This window comes from Theropithecus gelada, chromosome 11 (genome assembly GCF_003255815.1).
Source record: "Theropithecus gelada isolate Dixy chromosome 11, Tgel_1.0, whole genome shotgun sequence".
Classification (NCBI taxonomy): Eukaryota; Metazoa; Chordata; class Mammalia; order Primates; family Cercopithecidae; genus Theropithecus; species Theropithecus gelada.
Genome location: NC_037679.1, coordinates 3,886,753 through 3,910,100, shown reverse-complemented (window position 1 = coordinate 3,910,100; position 23,348 = coordinate 3,886,753). Strand labels below are relative to the sequence as shown.

The 23,348-nt window shown below is 36.1% G+C and overlaps 1 protein-coding gene and 1 pseudogene across 7 annotated transcripts in view; one reads left to right on the top strand and one right to left on the bottom strand.

Annotated features, from left to right (window-relative positions):
* The window catches only part of NELL2 (neural EGFL like 2), a 418,610-nt gene that overhangs the window by 42,212 nt on the left and 353,050 nt on the right, over positions 1-23,348 (top strand). The window lies entirely within an intron of this gene.
* Positions 11,103-12,656, bottom strand: LOC112634067 (annotated as a pseudogene). The gene has a single exon (XR_003121720.1). The product of XR_003121720.1 is annotated as a heterogeneous nuclear ribonucleoprotein A3 pseudogene (transcript).

The window sequence follows — 23,348 nt, the reverse complement described above, 5'->3', positions numbered from 1 at the left end:
AGAAAAAAAAAAAAAAAAAAAAAAAAAAAAAAAAAAAAATAATAATAATAATAATAGCAACTATAGTATCACTAAAATGGTTTTGTTGTTGTTGAAATTTGATTTATAGTTGCTTTGGTAATTCAAGTAATAAGATGCTAAATTAGATTACACCTTAATAAATATGGCTTTTGATCTTTGCCAATTATAATAATTTTCAAAAAAGGAGTTCAGGCAATATTCTAGTCATTTCTAGCTATAATCTGACTCGCAGCCACAAAAATACACTTATTATGCTTTTAAAAATTAGAGGAGTGAATGTTGACACTAAAAACACCTATGAAAAGTTATAAAGGGTTCTACCTTCTAATATCTAGGAAGTAGTTCCCAAGAATGATCATAATGTTTTTTTCCTCTCTGTACATGAGAGATCAGAAATAAGAGTATAAAGAAGCACCATTCGAGGACTTTCCAGCAATGGTAACATGATTTTTAGATCTTTAATTTTAACAATTAATCTGGCCAGGTTTCCAAGGTAGATAATTTCCTCTGTTGGTTTAATACAATTTCTTCTGAAGTGTTCACAGATTTTATAATCTCATTAATCCATAGAAGAGAAGTAGATAAGATCAAAGCATTTTTTTTACAAGTTAGTAAATTGAAAATAAGCTTAGTATTTATTTGTAAAGAACTTTGAGGTTTTAAAGGGGAAAAAAAGGTTGTATGTCTCCTCTTATGCCATGAATAAGAATGAAATAGGCATTTGGTAGCAGCAGAATGAAGTAGGCATTTGGTAGTAGACCATGGACTTTAGCAGGCAAAGGTAACTGCATTGAGGAAATCGAGGTGGCACTAATTTGTCTTCAGTATGTTGGTTGGTGAGCATCTGTGCACTTTGAAGTGATGGCTATTGGTGCCCAAATAGAGTGGAATAACACAGTGATTAAGAGATGCACTTAGAAACAAGATATACTGATATAGAATTTCATTAGTTGTTTTACTGTGGTGAAGTTCCTTAATTTCTCTAAGCTTCAGTACCCTGAATTATAAAGTGATTATTGTTATGACGATTAAGCGAGTTATGTTCATTTAATCAAATAAGTTATTGTTGTGAAACTAGCATACTGCTAGGTGTTAGGCACACAACAAATGAAGAAGTTGGAACTTAACTTTGACTTCATAGTGTCTTAAAAATAGCCATTGAACAATTACATAGTTACTGACCTAATCACCATTAAGATAAATTACATGAAGAAAAACTGAAGATATAATGAGAATCTTTATTTTAGTTATGGGAGTCTCTGGCTCAGGGAAACCATCTTTGAAGAATAGTCATTTAAGCTTATAGTTGAAGGATATGTAAGAGTAGTCTGGAGAAGAGAAGCTATGGGGATAGGTAAAGGGACTAGTGTGTGAGCAAGGTTCTGAGTATGGAATGAGCATGCATTTTAGAAAATGGAGGAAGTCTAGAGAAGTAGAAACATAGGACATGTGATACGAAATAAAGCATATGAGGAAAGCAGGGGCCAGGTTACATGGTATGCTATATTAATAGAGTAGAATTGAAAATTTATCATTATGTAAAGATATATTATGGTGGGCAGAATAATGGTCCTGTGTAGATGTTCATGTCTTAATTCTTGGAACCAAAGAATCGGTTACGTTATATGGCAAGGGGAAGTTAAGATTGCTCATCAGCTGAATTTAAGATTAGGAGGCTATCATAGATTATCTGGGTGAGCCCTGTGTAATCAGAAGAATCTTTTAAAATGCGGAGAAGGAAGCAGAAGAGTCAATGTAGAGTGATGTGATATGAGAAAACTAGTCTGGCCACTGGTGGCTTTAAAGATGATAGTGGGTCACAAGCCAAGGACTGCAGGCCGTCTTTAAAAGCTGAAAAAGGCAAGAAAATGAATTTTCTCTTAGAGCCTCCAGAAGGAATGTAGTGCTACTGATACCTTGATTTTAGAGCAATGAGACTCATTTTGGACTTCTGATCTCCAGAACTGTGCAATAATAGATTTGTGTTGCTTTAAGTCACTAAGTTTGTGGTGATTTGTTTGAGCAGTAATAGGAAACTCATACAAATTTTGGTTCATGAAAGTGGGGTGTTGGTGTAAGAAATACCTAAAAAATATGGAAGTGGCTTTGGAATTGGGCAATGGGCAGATGTTGGATGAATTTTGAGGAGCATGATAGAAAAAGCCTGGATTGCCTTAAATAGACTTTCAGTAGAAATATGGCTATTGGTAACTCTACTAGTGAGGACTGAGAAGAAAGTGAAGAGCATGGTAGAGAGAAAATCTAAATCACCTCTGAGTATTTCTAAATCATCAAAAGGAGAGCATTGGTGAGGTATAGACATTAAAGGAACTGCCATTGAGGGTTCAGATGGAAATAAGGAATTTTTATTATAAACTGGAGGAAAGGGGACTCTTCTCATATAGGGGCAGAAAACTTAGCTGAATTGTACCCTGTGGTTATGTGGAAATCAAAACTTGTAAATGATGAACTTAGATTTTAGCTAAGGTGATTTCTAAGCAACAAAACTGTTGAAGGTGCACTCTGGCTTTTTCTTGATGTTTGTAGTAACGTGAGAGGAGAGAGAGAGATTTAAGGAATAATTGTTAAGCAAAACATATTCATAACTTGATATTTGAGAAATGATCAACCTATTCAGATTCCAAAACATGTTAAAATAGGATATTCACTGTCAGGAATACCTGGTCTGAAAAGAAAGCCAAGGATGTGACTAGAAAATATTTTGCTAGTGCCTCAGAAATATCAAAAGGTCAGAGTATTCAGTTACATTGAGGGCTCTTTGAAGAATATATGACTCACAGATCCCCTCAGCCATTTCAGCAGAGGTCACAAATAGGGATGGAATTATCCAAGAAATATCTATGGAGGAGCCTTTTTTGTTTAACGGAGTGAATCTCCATGACGTACATGGGAGATCTGCAAGGTTCTTAAGAGTATTATGCCAGTAAAATTGCTGCTGGTGTGGCCTGAAAGAATCAGTGAGAGAATAAAGTGAAAGAAGGTGTTGGATCCCCAAAATTCTACAAGCAAAAACAGGCTAACTTGGCTGTAAACATCTTTCTATGAAGCTATCTTTCATGAAAAAAGAAGTTTAATTCAAAGGGCAGAACTCAGAGCCCAGAGCATGGAGCTGACTCCAGAGGGTGGAGCCAATAATTACAGAAGCTTATTTCTAGACCTTGAAACCAAGTGGTGTTTGCCTGACTGGATTTTAAAATTGCTTGGGTATGGCAACTGTTTTTTTTGTTTCTTTCTTCCATTTTCTCCCTTTTTGAATGAGAATATTTAGAACTATCACTTTTATCTGCCTTACCATTGTATTTTTGGGAGCAGATAGCATGTTTCAAGGTGTGCCTCAGAATGGATTATATGCAATGCCTTTCTTATACCTGTTTTAGATGTTTTGGATGGTGAGTTTTGAGACTTCTGTTTTTGTTTTATGTTTTTATTACTTCACATTTAATTATTTTTAAATTGACAAAATTGTATACATTTATTGTGTACAACACAATGTTTTGAAATATGCATTGTGGAATGGCTAAATTGAGCTAATTAACATATTCATTACCTCATGTAGTTATAATTTTTTGTGGTGAGAACACTTAAAATCTGTTTGAAATTTTAAAGAATACAACGTATGATTATTATAGTCATTATGTTGTACCATAGACCTCTTGAACATATTGTGCCATCTAATTGAATTGTGGTATCCTTTGGTTAACATCTCCCCAACAACTACCTCCCATCCCGAGACCCTAGTAACCACTATTCTACTTTCTGCTCCTACAAGTTCAATTTTTAAGATCCCACATATAAGTGAGATCATGTGGTATTTTCTTTCTGTGACAGGTTTACTTCGCTTTACATAATGTCTTCCAGGTTGATCCATGTTGTCTCAAATAACAGGATTTTCTTCTTTGAGGTGGAATAGTATTCCATTGTGTGTGTGTGTGTGTATATATATATATATATATATACACAAACACAAAAACACATACATACCAGATTTTCTTTACGCATTCATTTGCATTCTTATGTTTTTTGCAGCATATTCATAATGGCCAAGATGTGAGATCAACCTAATTAATGGTCACCAATGGATGAATGAATAAAGAAAAATGTCATTGGAATTTCAGTAAGGGTTGCAGTAAATCTGTAGATCATTTTGGATAGTGTGGACATTTTAACAATATTAATTCTTTGAATCCATGACCAAAGGATATCTTTTCATTTATTTGTATCTTCTTCATTTCTTTCATCAGTGTTTTACAGTTTCAGTGTACAGATCTTTCACCTTCTTGATTAAATTTATATGTAAGTATTTTATTTTTTTCATAGCCATTGTAAATGAGATTGTTTTCATGATTTCTTTTTCAGGTAGTTCTTTTTTTTTTCTTTTCTTTTTTTTTTTTTTTTTTAAGATGGAGTCTCACTCTTTCACCTAGGCTGGAGTGCAGTGGTGCAATCTAGGCTCACTGCAACCTCTGCCTCCTGGGTTCAAATTATTCTCCTGCATCAGCCTCCCAAGTAGCTGGGATTACAGGCACCTGTCACCACACCTGGCTAATTTTTGTATTTTTAGTAGAGACAGGGTTTCGCCATGTTGGCCAGGCCAGTCTCGATCTCCTTACCTCGAGTGATCCAACCGCCTCAGGCTCACAAAATGCTCGGATTACAGTTGTGAGCCACTGCACCTGACCAGTTTATTGTTAATATATAGAAACACTACTTTTTGTTTGTATATTGATTTTGTATCCTGAAACTATACTGAAATCATTTATTGGTTCTGACAATTTTTTGGTGGCATCTTCAGGATTTTCTAGATATAAGATGATGTCAAATGCAAACAGGGATAAATTAAGTGGCAAGATTGGGCATCCTTGTCTTTTTCCTTATTTTAGAGGAAAAGCCTTCAACTTTTTACTGTTGAGTATAATGTTAGCTGTAGTTTTGTTATATCTGAGCTTTATTGTGTCAAGATACATTTCTTCTATACATTTATTGAGAGTTTTTATCATGAAATGATGTTGAATTTTGTCAAACGTTTTTCTGCAAATATTGAAATGATCATGGGGATTTTGTCCTTTATTCTTTTAATTTGGTGTATTACATTTATAGATTTGTGTATGTTGAGTCATTCTTGCATGCTTGGGATAAATCCTACTTGATCATGGTGAATGATACTTTTAATGTGCTGTTGAGTTTGGTTTGCCAGTATTTTGTTGAGGATTATTGCATCTCTGTTCATCAGCAATATTGGCCTGTAATTTTCTTGTAGTATCCTTGTTTGGCTTTGGTGTCATAGTAATGCTGGCCTTATAAGATAAATTTGGAATTTATTCTCTCTTCTTCATTTTTTTTTGGAAGAGTTTGAGAAGGATTGGTATTAGTTATTTAAATAGAGTTTAGCAGTGAAACCATCAGACCTTGGACTTTTCTTTGATGAAGGACTTTTTATTATTGATTCAATTTCCTTACAAGTTATTTGTCTGTTCAGATTTTTCATATTTTTCATGATTTAGTCTTGGTAGGTTGTGTGTGTCTAGGAATGTATTAAGTTTTGGTATGTTGTGTCAATTCTTATTTGTTTCAAGATGTCTTCTAATTTCCCTAATTTCCCCTTCCCTTATAATTTCCCTTTTAATTTCTTTTTTGACCAATTGGTTGTTCATGAGCATGTTAACTTTTATATATTAGCAAATTTTGTAGAATTCTTCTGTTATTGATTTCTAGTTCCATACCTATGTTAATCTCTTCTGGCTACTACAATGAAGTATCTTAGATTGGGTAATTTTTTTATTTCTCACAATTCTGGAGGGTAAGAAGTCCAAGATCAAGGTGCCAGCAGATTTGGTGTCTGGTGATGGCCATTCCTCATAGATTGCACCTTCTTTGTGTCTTCACATGGTGGGAGGGATGAATGCTGTATCCTCACATGGCAGAAGGGCAAGAGGCTCTAGGGTGCCTCCTTCAATCTCTTTCATGAGAGCATTAATCTCATTCATGAAAGTGGATCACTCATGACTTTCCAAAAGGCCCCACCTCTTAATAATATCACATTATGTATTAGGTTCCAACATTTGAATCTCGGAAGGGCATATACACTTAAACCATGGCAATACCATTGTGGTTAGAAAAGGTACATGATATGGTTTCATTATTTTTAAATTTGTTAAAACTTTTTTAATGGTCTAACATATGATGTATCCTGGAGTGTGTTCCATGTGCGCTAGAGAAAGAATGACTATGCTGCTGCTATTGGATGAAATATTCTTTATATGTCTGTTAGATCCATTTGATCTAAAGTGTAGTTTAAATTAAATGTTTCCTTATTGATTTTCTGTCTGGATGATCTGTTCATTGCTGAAAGTAGAGTATTAAAGTTCCCTATTGCTATTGTATTGTATTGCATTCTATCTGTTCTTTTAGATATGTTAATATTTGCTTTATATATTTAGGTGCACTGATGTAAAGTGCATTTATATTTACAATTGCTATATCATCTTGATAAGTTTATCTCTCTATCATTGTATAAAGTACTTTGTCTCATTTTACAGTTTTTGTCTTAAAGTCTATTTTATTTGATGTAAGCATAGCTATCTTGTTCTATTTTGTTTCCATTTTCATGGAATTTATTTTTTATCCCTTCACTTTCAGTTTTCATGTGTTGTTAAAAGTGAAGTGAGTCTCTTATAGGCAGCATGTATCTGGGTCTTGCTTTTTATTTTTAAAATACATTCAGCCACTTTATGTCTTTTGATAGCAGGATTTAATCCATTTGCTTTCAAGGTAATTATTGATAGGTAAGAACTTACTACAGGCATTATGTTAATTGTTTTATGGTAGTTTTGGGCATCATTTATTCCTTTCCTCCTCTCTTGTTGTCTTCCTTTGTGCTTAGGTGATTTCCTCTGCTGGTATGCTTTGATTCCTTTCCTTTCATCTTTTATGTATCTATTATAGATTTTTTCTTTGTAGTTACCACAAGGCTTACATAAAACATTTTGTAGTTATAATAGGCTATATTAAGCTGATAACAATTTAACTTTGATCTCATAAGAAAAACTCTATACATTTACTGCAACTCCCTGCCTACATTTTATTTTATTTTTTAAGGCACAGTTTGCATCTTTTTATATCATGTATTCCTTCACAAGTTATTGTAGCTTTTATTATTTTTAAATAGTTTTTACTTTTAACCTTCATACTAAAGAGATAAGTGATTTACACACTACCATTATAGTATTAGAGTATTCTAAATTTGACTTTGTACTTCATTTTACTCATGAGTTTTATATTTCAGATGTTTTCTTGTTACTAATTAGCATCCTTTTCTTTCAGCTTGAAGAACTCCCTTTAGCATTTCTTGTAAGACAGGTCTGGTGATGATGAACTCCCTTAGCTTTTGTTTGTTTGGTAAAGTCTTTATCTCTCCTTAATTTTTGAAGGGAGTGTTTCAATATTTTTTGTTGGCAGTTTCTTTTTTTTTTTTTTTTTTATTACTTCTATACTTTTGATATCACCCAACTCTCTCCTGGTCTGTAAGACTTCTGTTGAGAAAACTTCTGTTAGCTTTATTGGAACTCCTTTATATGTGATTTGGCTCTTTTACTAGTTTTAGGATTTTTTTCGTCTTTGATTTTTGACAGTTTGATTATAATATGTCACGATATAGTCTTATTTGGATTGAATCTGGCTGAAGACCATTCACCTTTCTGTATCTGAATATCTTTCTCCAGATTTGAAATGTTTTCTGCTACTATTTCTTTAAAGAATCTGGAAACCATCATTCTTAGCAAACTAACATAGGAACAGAAAACCAAACACCACATGTTCTCACTCATAAGTGGGAGTTGAACAATGAGAACACATGGACACGGGGAGGGGAACATCACACACTGGGGCCTGTTGGGGGATGGAGGGCTAGGGGAGGGATAGCATTAGGATAAATACCTAATGTAGATGACAGGTTGATGGGTACAGCAAGCCACCATGGCACGTGTATACCTGTGTAACAAACCTGCACATTCTGCGCATGGATCCCAGAACTTAAAGTATGTATATGTGTGTGTGTGTGTGTGTGTGTGTGTGTATATGCTTTTTCACTTGTCTCTTTCTTCCTCCTTCTTAACCTCCTGATGCCATCCCATAAATCCTGTAAGCTTTCTTCTTTCCATTTCCTTCTTTTTTCTTTTCTGACTGTATATTTTCAAATAACCTGTCTTTGAGTTCACAGATCCTTTCTTCCAATTGATCATTCTGTTGGTATTACTGTCCATTGCACTTATTTTGTGCACTGTTTTTTTTTTTTGGCTGAAGAATTTGTGTTTTTTCTAAATATAATTTTAAACCTTCCATTAATCCCTTTTCTGTTTAGAAAAAAAGTGCAGCTCACTTCCAGCACTCATTTAATTTTACATAAACATGCTTTTTGAGGCTGAAGGAAATCTGACTGATTTGCAATGTGAAAATAAAATATAAAAACTGTTTTTGGAGTTATTTCTAAACAGAACTAACATCAGAATTATTTGAATCACCAGAATAATCAATTTTGGAAAAATCAGATTCATCAGATTAGTCTTTGGCCAACAACTCTTCAAAAACAATGTTAACATCTGCATAGGAATGCTACATTTTCTAGGATTTGACATTTTAGCAATTGAGAATTACTATATTTTTAAATGGAAGTACCACTATTAAAAACAGAATGCTATAAATAGAATGATGTCTTTTGTTTCTAAAGCCTATATACTGGAACAATGTAAAAATAATAATAAAAGCAAGATATTTCATGGTAAAGTTAACCCAGAGTAAACACTGCAGCCACAAGCGCTGCTGGTGAGTATTCATGGGGCAAATGGGAAAAGAGTTAAACTTCTAATTTTGATCTATTACTGTTTTCCTGATTTTTTTGAATTATTTATATGTACTTTCTTAAGGTTTTCTGAGCTTCATTAAAACAATTGTTTTGGATGCTTTGTCATGAAGTTTATATGTTTTCATTTCTTTGGGGTCAGCTATTGGGAGATTATTGTGCACTTTTGGTGGTGTTATATCTCCTTGGTTTTTTATGTTTCTTGTTGCTTCTGTTAAAATCAGTGCATTTGAAGAAGTAGGGACTTATGCTAGTCTTTGCAGACTGGCTTTGTCTGGGAAAGCTCTTCACCAGTCAGCCAGTTCATAGATTCTAGGAAGGCTGTCTGGCATGGTCGGTGGGAAGACTTATTGCTGGAGTTCTCAGACAGGCTGTCCTGGTGTCTGGGTTAGCAGTTTGGCGGGCCTGTTGCCTGGACTCACTGATTGGGTCTGTGGAGCTAGCCTGGAGCCATAGTCCATGGTCACTGCCCTGCTGATGGAATGGGCATCCTTAGACCCAGCTTTAGCCTGGCCCCTATGGATAGAGGCTGCCAGCCTGGTACTAGGTTAGGTCTGAAGCCTAGGAAAGTGAAGCCCAGCTCAGCTCTGGGGGTGGTCCAGAGCCTGTGGCTGCTGCAGCTGCTTGTTTCTGGAATGGGTCTGGAGCCTGGGTCTGTGGGGCCCAATCTAATGTTGAGCTTGTTTCAGAGCCTGAGGCTACTGGGGATGGGCTGACAGTGGGGCAGCCCAAAGACCAAGTCTGATTGGCCGGCCTGGAGCTTGAGGCTGTGGGATCCGGTTTGGCACTCAAATGGGTTTGGAGGCTCAATATGTGGGTTCCAGCCTAGAGTCTGTGGCTGTGGAGTCATGCCTAGTGTTGGGTTTTACTCAGTCAGGCCTATTTTTGGAGTCTGAAACAAAGTCAAGTGCTCATTTTTATTTCCTTTCCCCAAGATTATTGCTTTCCGTGCTGTGCTGCCCAACACTGGGGAAAGGTGAGATGGGTAATGTAAAATTGTCCTTAGTGCTCTCTTCAATATGCCTTTTCTTATTTCTCTGCCACACCCAGGTGCTGCAATCTCTCACCTGGTTTTCTTAGCTTTTGTATGGTATTGTTATGTGTTGATAGTTGTTCTAATTGATGTTTCTATCGGGGGTTGAGGGCTGGAAAGTCTTATTTCACCATCGTTCTAATGTGTGGTTCTTGGGACTTCTGAACTGATTAAGATTTAGATGGACCTTTGAGTTGATACTTCAGTGGGCTGGAAATTTGGGGGACTTTTGCATGTACAATGGATGTGAATCTTTGGGAGTCAAGAGAAAGACTGGTAGGCTGATTGATAGTCAGCTGTCCACAAACTAATCCCCAGAACCAGTGAATATATTGTCACATGGCAAGGGGAGATTAGATTTGCAAAAGAAATTAAGGTTGTTAATCGGCTGACTTGAAAATAAGGAGATTATTGTGGATTATCTAGCTGGGCCCAGTGTAATCACAAGGGGCCTTTTAATTGTGGGAGAGGGAGGTAGTTGAGTATGTGTCAATGTGATGCAATATGAGACTTGACTGGCCATCTCTGGCTTTGAAGTTGGAAGGTGGCCATGAGTCAAGAAATGTGGACATTCTCTAAAAGCTGTAAAATGCAAGAAAACAAGTTTTCTCTTAGAGCCTCCAGAAGGAACATAGCCCTACTGACACCTTGATGTTTGCTTAGGAAGACCCATTTTGAACTTCTGATCTCTAGAACTGCAAGATAAATTTGTTAATTTAGCTACTGAGTTTGTAGTGATTTGTTAAAGCAGAAATAGAAAACAAATATATATCTTGAACATTAGCAGTCATTTATTTTATAACCAAATTAAAATTTTTTTTGAAATTTTGAGACTTTTTTCATTTGGAGGTAATCTTAATGCTATTAAATTCACAAATGCTAATTTAAATACCCAATCCTATTTATCTAGAATACACATTGCAAACACACAAATTATCTATTCTCTCCACATGTCAGCACCCATTCATATCATCGTTTGGAAATGAGGAGACTAGATTCCCCTTAAACTGCAAGTCAGCAGGTGTTTCTTTACAGTTAACTTTAGCAAAATTCATACAAAATAGTAATTAACAATGATCTTCTTTACTTGTTAACTCACAAGGAAACACCTTCAAAACTGCATTTTGTTAAAGTTTCTGTACTGAAATGTAGAAAAACTGAACTACACAAATATTGAATAGTTAAAAATTCCTTAATTTTTTATTCCTGGTACCACTACCACAATTTACAGGGCAATATACCTGATGTAATGAAAAGAAAAAGAAAAAGACAAAGCTACAACAGATAAAAGACCTCAGGAATGTACATCTAATTGACACTACATTGCATTAATCAATAGCTGCACTTTTTGCAAACTGTGGCTATGACAGTCCTGAACAAGAAGGGTTATCTGTTGAAGCTACAGTAACTTTTCTGACTATGGATCATCATTCCTTCTGTGGCAGATTTTTACAGTTCCTCTAATGCATTTGGGAAGACTGTCTCAGAATAACCTGCAGCTTTCCTGACAACTCCTCGCTCTCCTGCTAAGAACTGTAGCCCTTTTCTGCTGTTTTTAGAACCTTCTGCTACCATATCTACCACTTCCACCACCAGATCCATAACCACCACCATAGGGACTGCCCGAGCTTCTTCCACCAAAACTGCCCCCTTTCATGGGTCCATAATTTGATTGCTGTTGTCCACTATAATTTCCAAAATCATTATAGTTCCCACCACCACCATAGTTACCACCGCCAAAATTTCCTACTTCATTGTAACCGTCATATCCTCCACCACCGCCACCATATCCACCACCTTGGTTTCCATTTCCTGGTCCACCACCACCATAGCCCCCTCCACTACTGTAACCAGGGCCACCGCCATAGTTGCCACCATCACCTCCAAATCCATTATATCCACCATCACCTCCTCCATAACTACCTCTGCTGCCACCACCTCCACCACCATAGCCTCTTCTTCCACCAGAGTTTCCACCACAGCCAAAATTACCTCCACCACCTCCAAAGTTTCCTCTGCGACCCATAAAATTGCCAGATCCACCTCCACGACCTCTCTGTGATCCAGCAGACTGCATTTCTTGTTTAGAAAAGGCCTATTTTCACTTCACAATTATGCCCATTAATAGTGTGGTATTTCTGAACAATTTTATCAACTGTATCATGATCATAAAAAGTTACAAAAGCAAATTCTCTCTTTTTTCCACTCTGCCTGTCTTCCATAACTTCTGTGGTTTCAATCTTGCCATACTTTTCAAGGTAGTCTCTCAAATTATATTCTTCTGTATCTTCTTTAATACCACCAACAAAAATTTTCTTCACTGTTAGATGGGCACCAGGCTTTACAGCATCCTCTCTAGAAACAGCTCTCTTTGGTTCCACTACACGCCCATCAACCTTGTGTGGTCGAGCACACATTGCTGCATCCACCTCTTCAACGCAAGAATAAGTCACAAAACCAAAGCCCCTGGAACGTTTTGTTTGGGGGTCTCTCATTACCACACAATCTGTGAGTGTGCCCCATTTCTCAAAATGTTCTCTTAAACTACCATCTGTAGTTTCAAAGCTCAGACCACCAATAAACAGTTTTCTCAACTGCTTTGGTTCCTTTGGATCATGGCCCTCCTCCCCGTGGCGGCGACGGCGACGGCTGGAATCGGGCTGGGTGCGACTGGGTGGCGGTTTTACCTCCATTTTGAGACTGGACTCGCCTCTTCCAACTCGAGTTCAGTATCCCAAATTAAACTTTCTTTTCAGTTCTCATTTAAGTATGCCACAGAATGTGTTTATGGGGTGGTTTGCAACTTGGTGTTGACAGTTACCATGTTATATTAGTCATTTGGGATGTACAATAGATTTTTTTACATGTCAATTCAGTCTTTATGGTAAATGCTGAGTATTTAAGGGATTCTCCCCAACATTTATGAACTAATTCTGAGAACAAATAGAGTAAAATCAAGTGTTGAGTTTTTTTATTGTAATCTTTTTTCAAAAATACACCCTTTCTCCTCAAAATGTTAATCTGGATGTGGAGGGGAAAAGTCAGAAAGCATTAATATTTTGAAAATAGGAGGGACGGCACTTAGCATGCTATTTGGCAGTCAGCAAGTGTGGTAGCTATAATTATTGACAGGGTCAAACATAACTAGAAGACCCCTCTGAAAAGTGCCAGGGATATCGGAGGAACACTGACTTGATTTTGGAAGAGCTGGAGCAATCTTGACAGGCTCTGGCAAGTGAACAGCTTTCAATGTCATCGCTGAATTCACCTTGGGTAACAACTGAAGTGAGGACTTTCTTTCTTTGGCTTTATTCGACCTCTCGTTGGCTTATTCTCTTCATGTTGGTTCTAGATCCCATTCTCGTAGGCATCTATTCTTTCTCTTATTCTAGATTATCTGTCTATAATTCAATAACTACCAAGGTACTAACTGACAACTGAGGCATTAGACAACAAGGTTTTATGGTGTGATATGTCTCCTGTTTATTTTTATTTTTATTTTTTGAGATGGAGTCTCACTCTGTCACCCAGGCTGGAGTGCAATGGTACAATCTCAGCTCACTGCAACCTCCACCTCCCGGGTTCAAGCGATTCTCCCGCCTCAGCCTTCTGAGTAGCTGGGATTACAGGCACCTGCCATTATGCGCAGCTAATTTTTGTATTTTTGTGGAGACGGGGTTTCACCATGTTGGGTAGATTGGTCTTGAGCTCCTGACCTCAGGCCATCCGCCTGCCTCGGCCTTCTGAAGTACTGGGATTATAGGCGTGAACCATCGCACCCGGCCTTCCTGTTGATTTTAATTCAATTCCATTTAACAAATATTTATTGCACTGCTTCTATTTTAAGGATGGGGATCACAGTATAATAGGGAAAGGAAAATGTCTATATAAATTATTACAGGAAAATAGAAACCAAAATTTTATTGTGAATCATGAAAAAGAAACTTTGGGACTTTATCTTGAAGAATGATTAGAAAACTAGGAAAATTGTGTCCTAGTCTATATATGACAAATTGTAGGTAATCATTTAACCACAAGCTAATTCTAAGAAGAAACAGAGTAAAATCAAGTATTGAGTGTTTTGTTGTTGTTTGTGTTTGCAAAAATATCTGAGGACTCTCTCTTAATCCTTGAATGTGAAGTCATTCTATTTTGAAGTACTTATTCTGGTTAAATTTTAATTTTAATTAAAAAAATTTATTCACCTGCAACAGATAATCATAACTTAGGGCCTTTTTGTGTCATTTGAGCATTTGTCTTACATTGCTTTTATCGACTTCATGAAATTTCTCATCTTTTGCTAGATTTCGGTTTCTGATTGACATTGCCTGGATAGACATTAGTCTTAAGTGGAAACATTTTCTAAGCAAACAGCTTATTGCTGAATACTTTTGTTGTGGTGACTTTTGTTTCACCATATAAACTTATATTTGTAGAGACTCGGATATTCATCCTTGTACTTAAAAAGGATTAGTGAAGGAGCTGTTGGGGAAGAAAAAAGTATAGTATAGCTTCCCCTTCTCTCATGTGGCCAGTTGTCAGGAACTGGGCACTTGGGCACATATTCCCTGAACTGTTTTTGATGACGCCTCCGCTAATAGTCTTCATTCTTGGGAAAGGGTGAGTAACCCAGGCAACCATGTGTCTCTCCCTACAAAGGAAATATACGGAAAGAAGACGGAAAATCACTGCTCTGAAAGGTCACACTGTATTCCAGACAAAGGGAAGGAATGATGGAGGTAATTCTGAGTTCATACTGATGTGCAGTAGCATTTAGGAGTACGGCTTGGGAGCTAGACATCTTCATCTCCAGTCTTGGCTCCTTTACTAGTTGTATGAACTTGATCTTGTTACTTATTTCTGCCTCAATTGGCATAATAATAGTACTACTACTTAGGGTTGATGTGTGCATCATAGGAACAAAACTATGCCTGACATTTACTAAACATTCACTAAATGTTAATTATTATTTTTATTTTGGAATTAACTTATCAGAAGATCATGCTCTCTTGGACTTTTTAGAGGCTTCCAGGTGGAAATGCTAGATTTTGTGTAGGAGCTAAAGTATGATGACTTTCATGTGCTAAAGGGAGGACAGGTGAAGGTCATCTGGGCTGGGGGAGAAACTGCCCCTAAAGCATATTCTGTTCTACCTTTGCTGTTTTTAGTTCTTAATGGGCAGTAAAGGATATACGGATTTGGGTAGAAGTGGGTGAGGACAAATGGCAGATTAGGAGAGGAAGGAATTTAATCTGCCTTGTTGTACCAATGTTTTAGAAGTTGGGGAGCATCGAGAAAACCAGTAAAGGAAGATTCAGGGCATAGCTCCTCTCTACAGCAACCCCAACATAATTACTTTTCAAGCACAATTAAAGCATAGGTTTTGAGTTCTATATTGTGGGGATAAGTTTTAGAAGTTCTGAAAAACAAATGACACAATTGTTTCACCTGGCTCTGTCTGGATAACCTTGGTGTTCCTTGATATTGATTTGATCTGTTGGTGGGAGCTGGTGGTGGAGGATAAGATTTCAGGGAACCTTGAGTAGTGTTTCAGGGGCCAGTGGAATGTCCACAGATCTCCTGTGAGCCCTTTGTGAAGTAGGTTTATTTTTCCCTGCATTTTCTGTTACTTCTTTGGTGTTGTTTTTTGATTATCATTCTTGCATTACTACTTATTTCTACAATCTAAAGTCCTCATGCTGATTTTGATTCCAGTAGCACCTGTAACTGTAGTCTTTAAATGATTATGTCTTTTAATGAGAATATAGCTTCTCTAGGGAAAATATCATTTCCCTCTATTTCTCTTGGTCACCAGCAGCTCTGTGCTGGCCTTCTTCTTTGCTGTTCTTCCTGGTTCCTTTTCCTGATGAACTCTTACATACCATTCAGGTAAGTTGTCACTTTGGCTACAAATTCTTCTTTTGGTGGAATTATTGTTTGTTACTTTTTCTGTGCTCTCTTAGTATCCTCTGACACAATACCCACACACTGTATTATAATTTTTGTGTGTGTGAAGTAATCTGATTACTTCTCCTTTCCTCCCTGTACCTCTTTGGTCCAAGCTACCACCCTCTCTCACTTCTAAGTAGCCTTCTAAGTAGTCTACCTGCTTACACTCTTGCTTGTCTGCAGTCTGTCCTTCACATAGTTGCCAGAGTGATCCTTTTAAAATATAATACATATCATGTCACTACTTTGCTTCAAGCCTTCAGGGGTTCTTCATTTCACTCAAAATAAAGACAGAGTTCTTATTATGCCCTATAAAGTCTTACATGCACACTCCCACTCCCACCCTATTACTTTTCTGACCTCATCTGCTTCTCTCTTTCTTGCTTATTTGGCTTTAACTCCACTGGCATCCTTGCTTCTCAAGCAGGCCAGGCAGGTACTCTCCTGCTGCAGGGTTTTTGCACTGGCTGTCCACTGTGCCCTGGAATGCTCTTCCCCCAGACAGCTGCATGTTTTCCGCCTTACTTCCTTCAAATGTTTTTCTCAAATAAGTTTTTAATGAGGTCTCTAATGATCACAGAGTAAAATTTCAACTTGTCTTTTACCTCCCAAATATTCTTGATACCCCTTACTCTGATCTGTTAGTTTCCCTAACATTTATTATTTACCGTACTGTATAATTCATTTACTTATCATTTGAATTGTTTATTGTTTGTCTCTGCTGCTAAAAAGTAAGCTGCATGAGGGCAGGGATTTTTGAATGCTTAATTTACTGATATGAATCTCAAATGTCTAGCATAGGAGAGGAAGGAATTTAATCTGCCTTGTTTTACCAATGTTTTAGAAGTTGGGGAGCATCTCTATATGTTTGTTAGATTAATATGCCTTGGGGCTTGAGTCTCTGCATTGTTTCTTCTTATAGCCTCCTGGCCTACCATGGTTGCACATATAATGTGCTTAGTAAACCCTTGCTAAGTGAATACTTGTGGCACTGAATTGAGCCCATTTGTTTTTGACAAATATGATTATTTTGGTGACTTTATGTTTTGTATTTATGTAACTTTAATGAAAACTGAAGAGCTCTTTCTAAAAATCAAAATGCCTGCTTTCTTCTCTAGTCATAAGGAAAGGTAAGAGGGTGGAGAGGCATGGAAAAAATGGTAGTTCTGTTTAACTTTGAATAACTCCAAATTATCCTGAGAGGGTCCTTCTCCAGCCTATGATGAAGTGTGCCGCAGAGGAAATAACAGCATTTTGAAGAACCTGGACATCCTGAATGCTTCTTGATGATGAGAGTTTAAATTTTTAGTTTGAAGTATTGCAAATTCAACATTTAGCAGAGACACTCATATTCATATGAGAGTCCTGAGAAACATTTCCAAGGCAGATAAAGATTAAGTTGGATTATTTATGCTATGGTACTTCTCCATTATTGCAAATAAGCCACACAAACTGGAGTGCATCCAGGGTACAGCAACCAGGGAGTTGAAAGGTTTGGAAACTTTGCCAGATGAGGAATGATTGAAAGACCTTAGAATTTTTAGCCTGTAGAATAAAATACAGTGCCAATGTGACAATTTCTCTTAAGATTTTGGAAGGATAGTCGTGTATAGAAGGACTTAGATTGATTTTGTGTTGTTCTAGAGCAGTAATTCCCAAATGTCAGCTCGATGATCAGTAGTTTATTGAATGCCTTGTTAAAAAGATTCCCTGGCCCTCCTTAACTTACTGAATCTAAATTTCTGAGGATGAATCCCAGGAATCTGTATTTTTAAGAAGTTTCCTGTGATTCTGATGTTTAGCCAAGTTTGTAAACCATTGTCTCAAACTGAACTCTCCAATACAGTAGCCACTAACTGCCCATTGCTATTGAATAGTTGAAATATGCTTAATACAAATTGAGGAGTGATGTAAGTATAGAAATACATACTAGGTTCTGAAGACTTAGTATAAAATATAAAATCTCATTTTTATGTTGATTATATGTTGGAATAATATTTTGGATAGTGGGTTAAAGAAATATATTATTCAAATTAAAATCGCTTGTTTCTTTTTACTTTTTTAAGGTGGCTACTAGAAATGTAAAATTACTTATGTGACTCATCTTTACGGCTCTTATACTTCTATTGGACAACACTGGTGTAGAGGGCAAAACTACGTCTATAAAAAAAGTTGGGAAGAGTCATTTTAAGATAAGTGCTTTCAACAAAGTTCCAAAATTTAAGTAGCTTTCTTTTGTTGTTGTTTTTTGGAATAGCTATCCTTCTATCTGTCCATCTATCCAGTCATCCATCCATCCATCCATCCATCCGTCCATCCAATAGACATGTCTCTAATAATACTTAAGTGGAGATTAGATGACTGTATTTTAGCAAAAATGTTTCAATGGTGTGTAGATGGGAGTTATATTAAATGATTTCTGAAGTCACTTGCATTTGGCCAGAAGTAAATTTCCTCCTCCCTTTTAGTTAACTTTTCTTTTTCTTGTAACCTCTGATGTCCATAACATCCTCTTTTTCATCTCTCTGACAATCTTTAACAGTATCTTCAAAACAGTTCCCTTCCAAAGAGCATCTTGGATTGTTCTAACGCTTTCTTTGCTACTGAGAGATATCCTGCCCTTTACTACCATGCTGTGCATTGTGCATGTTTTATAAATATGTATTCTTAATGGTAGTGATCCACTTTATTTCTTCCATACACTGGTATTTTAGTGTTTAATCTATTTGCTTGTCTATTTAAATTGAGAATCCCCTAGGCAAGCACTATGTCTAATTCTATGTTTGTACAGTCTAACACATTGTACTGATGGACCATTAAATGGACCAGAAAAAATGCCAAATAGATTAAGTATTTCAGAGCAGAATGTAACCTATATTTTTAGAACTTATTTAAATTTCCGGTGGTAATTGGTAGCTGAATATCTTTACTATGAATTGTGTTTGTTGACATATACTTGTAACTGAGCAGAGTTTTTCCTAGAGACTGATGGATTGCTACAAAAGGCATATAAAAATGTTTCCTTTAGGCTACCAATGAGATGCAATGCTCCTAGTAACTGAATGTTGAACCTGGATGTGTCCTGAGAGCCTGTTGACTTTGGAGGAGGACGTGTCCTTCACTGATGTATTCTTCTCACATTTCATCAGATTGCTAATTATACTATAAATATAGATTTATTTAAAGTATATGAGTACTCCAGAGAGGCAACTTATTTTATGACACTGTCATCCATATGTTTGTTCTTCCTTCTGAGACTGATTTTCAAAAGTTCTGTTGTAATGTAAGTATTAGTGTTATTGCTTTTGTTAATACTTTCTGTTCCCTGATGTTCAGAGTGAATTTTTATGTAGGATACCTAATAGATCATTTAACTCAACCAACTCAGGAAAGCACTGTGACTCTAGGCTTTATGTTTTTGCCTTTTAAATGAAGACAGAGATTTTTCACTCTGGGAGAAGAAATATTGTATCCCAAATAAAGGGGAGAAATGTTTAAAATGTCTCAAAGGAGGAATTTTCAGTCCAAATTTGAGTCTAAAGAATTCAGACTTGGGTTTGCCTAGGATCTTAATACACTAATGTTTCACTATTATTCTGAAGGAAAATGCATAGAAACAACTCTACCAATTTCCTTAAACTTAAAATCCAAAGGTCAGAAATTGGACTTTTAAAATTCCTAATTCAAATCTAGATTGTCTTCATTGAAATCTTTCTGAAGTTTATTATGAATTTCTATGATAAACAGTAATCCTGAAGATACAGGACACTTTTAAGTTATACATCTTTATAAGGCCATTATGTTATGGGTTGAAATGAAGACATATTTGAAGTTGAAATGCAGTGGATATAAGAACTTGATTGGATAAGAACTTGATTTGGAGCATGGGAATTCACAAGAAATGAGGCCTCTAAAGGGAAAGAAGAGAACACAGAGTAAAAGTATATTTATTGCCACTCACCTTGAAGACACTAAGCCTCTGATGTAGAGGTCAATTTTTTAAAAGTTGCTACAAAAATTTCATTATTCTTATCATAGGTGCCTCTCTACAACAAAGCATCTCATAGTACATTTTCATCCCTTTGCTGCTCTGGGTTCAATTTTTAATAATTGGGTTGCATTTCCAGGAAAATTGTGCAATTTAAATTGTTCTTTGATAACATACTTTCAAATTAGAACACGTTTCAAAGACTAATGGGAAAAAATGAGCATTCACTCTGAATCATTGACCAGGCAGGAAACTGTCGAGTGGGTAGAACCCACCTATTTAATGGATGATTACTTATTGTTATTTTGGTCAGCAAATTAGTAAAGTCAGAGGGTGAAGTTGGGAAAATGCCAGTTAGCTTGTGGAAAATTGCAGGCTTATTTCTAAAACTTTTTGGGACTGATGTTAATTACACAGGCATCTAACAAGCAAAAATTGGGTTTTAAGTGAACACTATCTTAGCTGCCTCATGAAGAAAGGAGAGAGAATGTTTAAACTGTTCCCATTTGAGTGTAACAAAGGTTTTCTCTCAGGGGAAAAACACAGAATAGAGGTGCAAATGCTGAACTACCTCATTTTAGACTTTCTAAAGTTATATAGCAACATGACAAATATGTGCTACTGGAAAATATTGTAGGAAAGGATTAATTTTCTTTTCCACACTGTCTTGATAGAAGGAGTCGGTAAGGAAAATCTAATTTGTTAACTTTTTTTCCAGCAGTGTATGTTGAGATATGAATCTGTAAAAATACATTCTTCAGATAATTAAATTGAGATACGGAATCTCAGGCAACAGGCTCAAGAAAAAGAGTAAATCAAATCCACTGTTGATATTGACAGTGAATGCATTTTAGTGGATTAAATGGACAGAACTCATTCAAAATAAATCTATAAAAATAAAAGAGGGAACAATGGAAAGTGCAAAATAAATGTGATTTTTGTGTTCGTTTTGCAGAGATACTCGCTTTTAATTAGAGAAGGTAGAACCAAATGTACTTAAAAATAAAAGATCAAATGGTTTTGAAGGGCAAAATCTGTTCTTATGGCATTGTAGGTTTTGAGCAAGAACGAGGTATGGCATAAGACTCCACAAAACAGATTCAGCTGTCAGTATGTGACGCATGAAAAGACCTGGGCACTGCTGGCTCTGGAACTTGGTCTCGCTGGTGCAGATTGTTGCCAACCTTGGAAACTGAAATAGGCCATTTCGCACATGGCACATCATCCCTCTGTAGGAGGAATGGGGTTTATAAATGTTAGTTGGCTACTATTCCCTCCTCCAGATAGACTGGTGAAGCACTTTTTGCATTTTCATTTTGAAAGCACTCTTATGTTTAGAGCTGTGGTTTAATTCTATCTTTAGCTATAGCTGTAAATTTAAAAAATTACTGGGAGAAAGTAAAAATGACAGCAAAGTCATAAGCAAGATGCTAAAAAGGCTTGAAACAAGATCATACTTGAGTTCATCTATATCATTCTATTTTTTATTTGTGCATATTTTGTTTGGCACGCAATCATAAACAAAGAGTCCAAATTTCGGCTGGTCTGAGGTTTTAGTACATTTAATGTTTCATTATTCTGAAAAGAAATGCATAGAAATGACTTTGTTAAATTCTGTAGCAAATTCTTCCTGAAGTTTGACCATGAATATTTATTTATAGATATGAATTCATTACTCCGCTTGATTTATGGTAGAGGGCTGGTAGTGGGTGGGTGAGTTTGGAAGACTAACCCAAGCAGATGTCATTATGGTTTCCAGTATAGTAGTGTGTTGACCAGATGGATTCAGGTGTTTCTATTATAAAGCAATAACTATTTAGAGTTCTCTTGTTGATTCTTTGAACAAAAAGGTAAATGTTGAATTACTTGATTGATATAAAATATATAGCACTCTAGCCTAGTTTCATTCATAGTTATTTAGGTATATACATATAATATAGATATTTTAAGTATCATGTATGTAAGAGAATCTTGGACTCCCACATCTTCCTAATTAGTCCCAAGAGCAAAATTTGTCTATTTCTTCTAATTCTTTCACCCGGATCCACGACTCTCCTCCTAAATTGCACTTTATGCTTCCTGATATCTTTGGCTGTTCTCTTTAACATTGACATCTATGTTATCACTGTTGCCAAGGGTTTATGCAGTCCCTTTGGGAGCAGGTTCCATTTAATGGTATTGCAAGGGCCTTCATGGTATTGCCTATTTGTTCAAATTATTTGTTTTGTTGCTGGGTTTTTATTTTTATCTGTGTTTCAGTTTGGCATATTTTGCAATGACTTTGAAGTGCTTTAGTTTCATAAACTTACTTTATGCAGTGAGCCCTACATAACTGTTTTAGTATATATTTCTGATGTTAACTTTTTACATAAAAAGAATTACTGTTTTGCATCGATGCCTTCTTTGATAAATGAAGGATAAACTCCAATTGACTGTAATTTTCAAAAATTATAACAATTTAAAAATAACAACTTGTTAACAAACCGCTAATATAGTTTTAGAGCAAATAAAAATATTTTTTAAATGGCTCTCCTGATTCTTTTAAAAGAAAAATTACTAATAAGTGAATGGAATAGACATCCTTGTCACTCTGTCTCTAACACTATCTCGTTTACACAGAGACTTCCTTTTCTACTTAATTCATTTTTGTATTGTTGGAATATTTTATAAATTTGCATTACTTGTATAATTAATTATGAAAAAATAATAATTAAAAAAACTCTCTTTGGGTGCCTGTAGTCCCAGCTATTCAGGAGGCTGAGGCAGGAGAATGGCCTGAACCTGGGAGGCGGAGCTTGCAGTGAGTGGAGATTGTGCCACTGCACTCCAGCCTGGGGGACAGAGCGAGACTCATCTCAAACAAACAAACAAACAAACAAACAAAGAAACAAAAAAACCCAAAAATCTCTTTTAGGACTACTAAATTAGAAGTTCTGTCCCTCAAAATTATCACTGTCCCTATGAAGTTATACCTGTCTACTCTGTATTCATAGCTACTTCCATTGAGGTATAATTAACATGCAATTAAATGGACAAATCTTGAGTGCTTAGTTTGATGAGTTTTCATAATTGTATACAATCAGATAACTGCTACCCAAAACAAGATTTAGTGCATTACCATTCCCAGGGAAAGTTCCATGTGCCCCTTTGTAGTCAGTTGCCACCTCTCCCCAACAATTAATCTCTGGTTTTTCATAAAATAGACTAGTTTTGCTATACTTAGATTTTATACAAGTGGAATCAAGCAATATGCTTTTGTGCCTGACTTTTTTCACTTAAGGTAATGTCTTCAAATTTATTTATGTTGTATGTATCAGTAATGCATTCTCTTTTGTTGCTGAGTATTATTTCACTGTATGAATATACCACAATTTGATGATCAGTTTTCCTGCAATAAACACCTGGGTTTTTTTCTAGTCTTTGGCTATTGAATAAAGCTGCCATAAATATTCTCTAAAAGTTTCCTTTGGACATTTACTTTT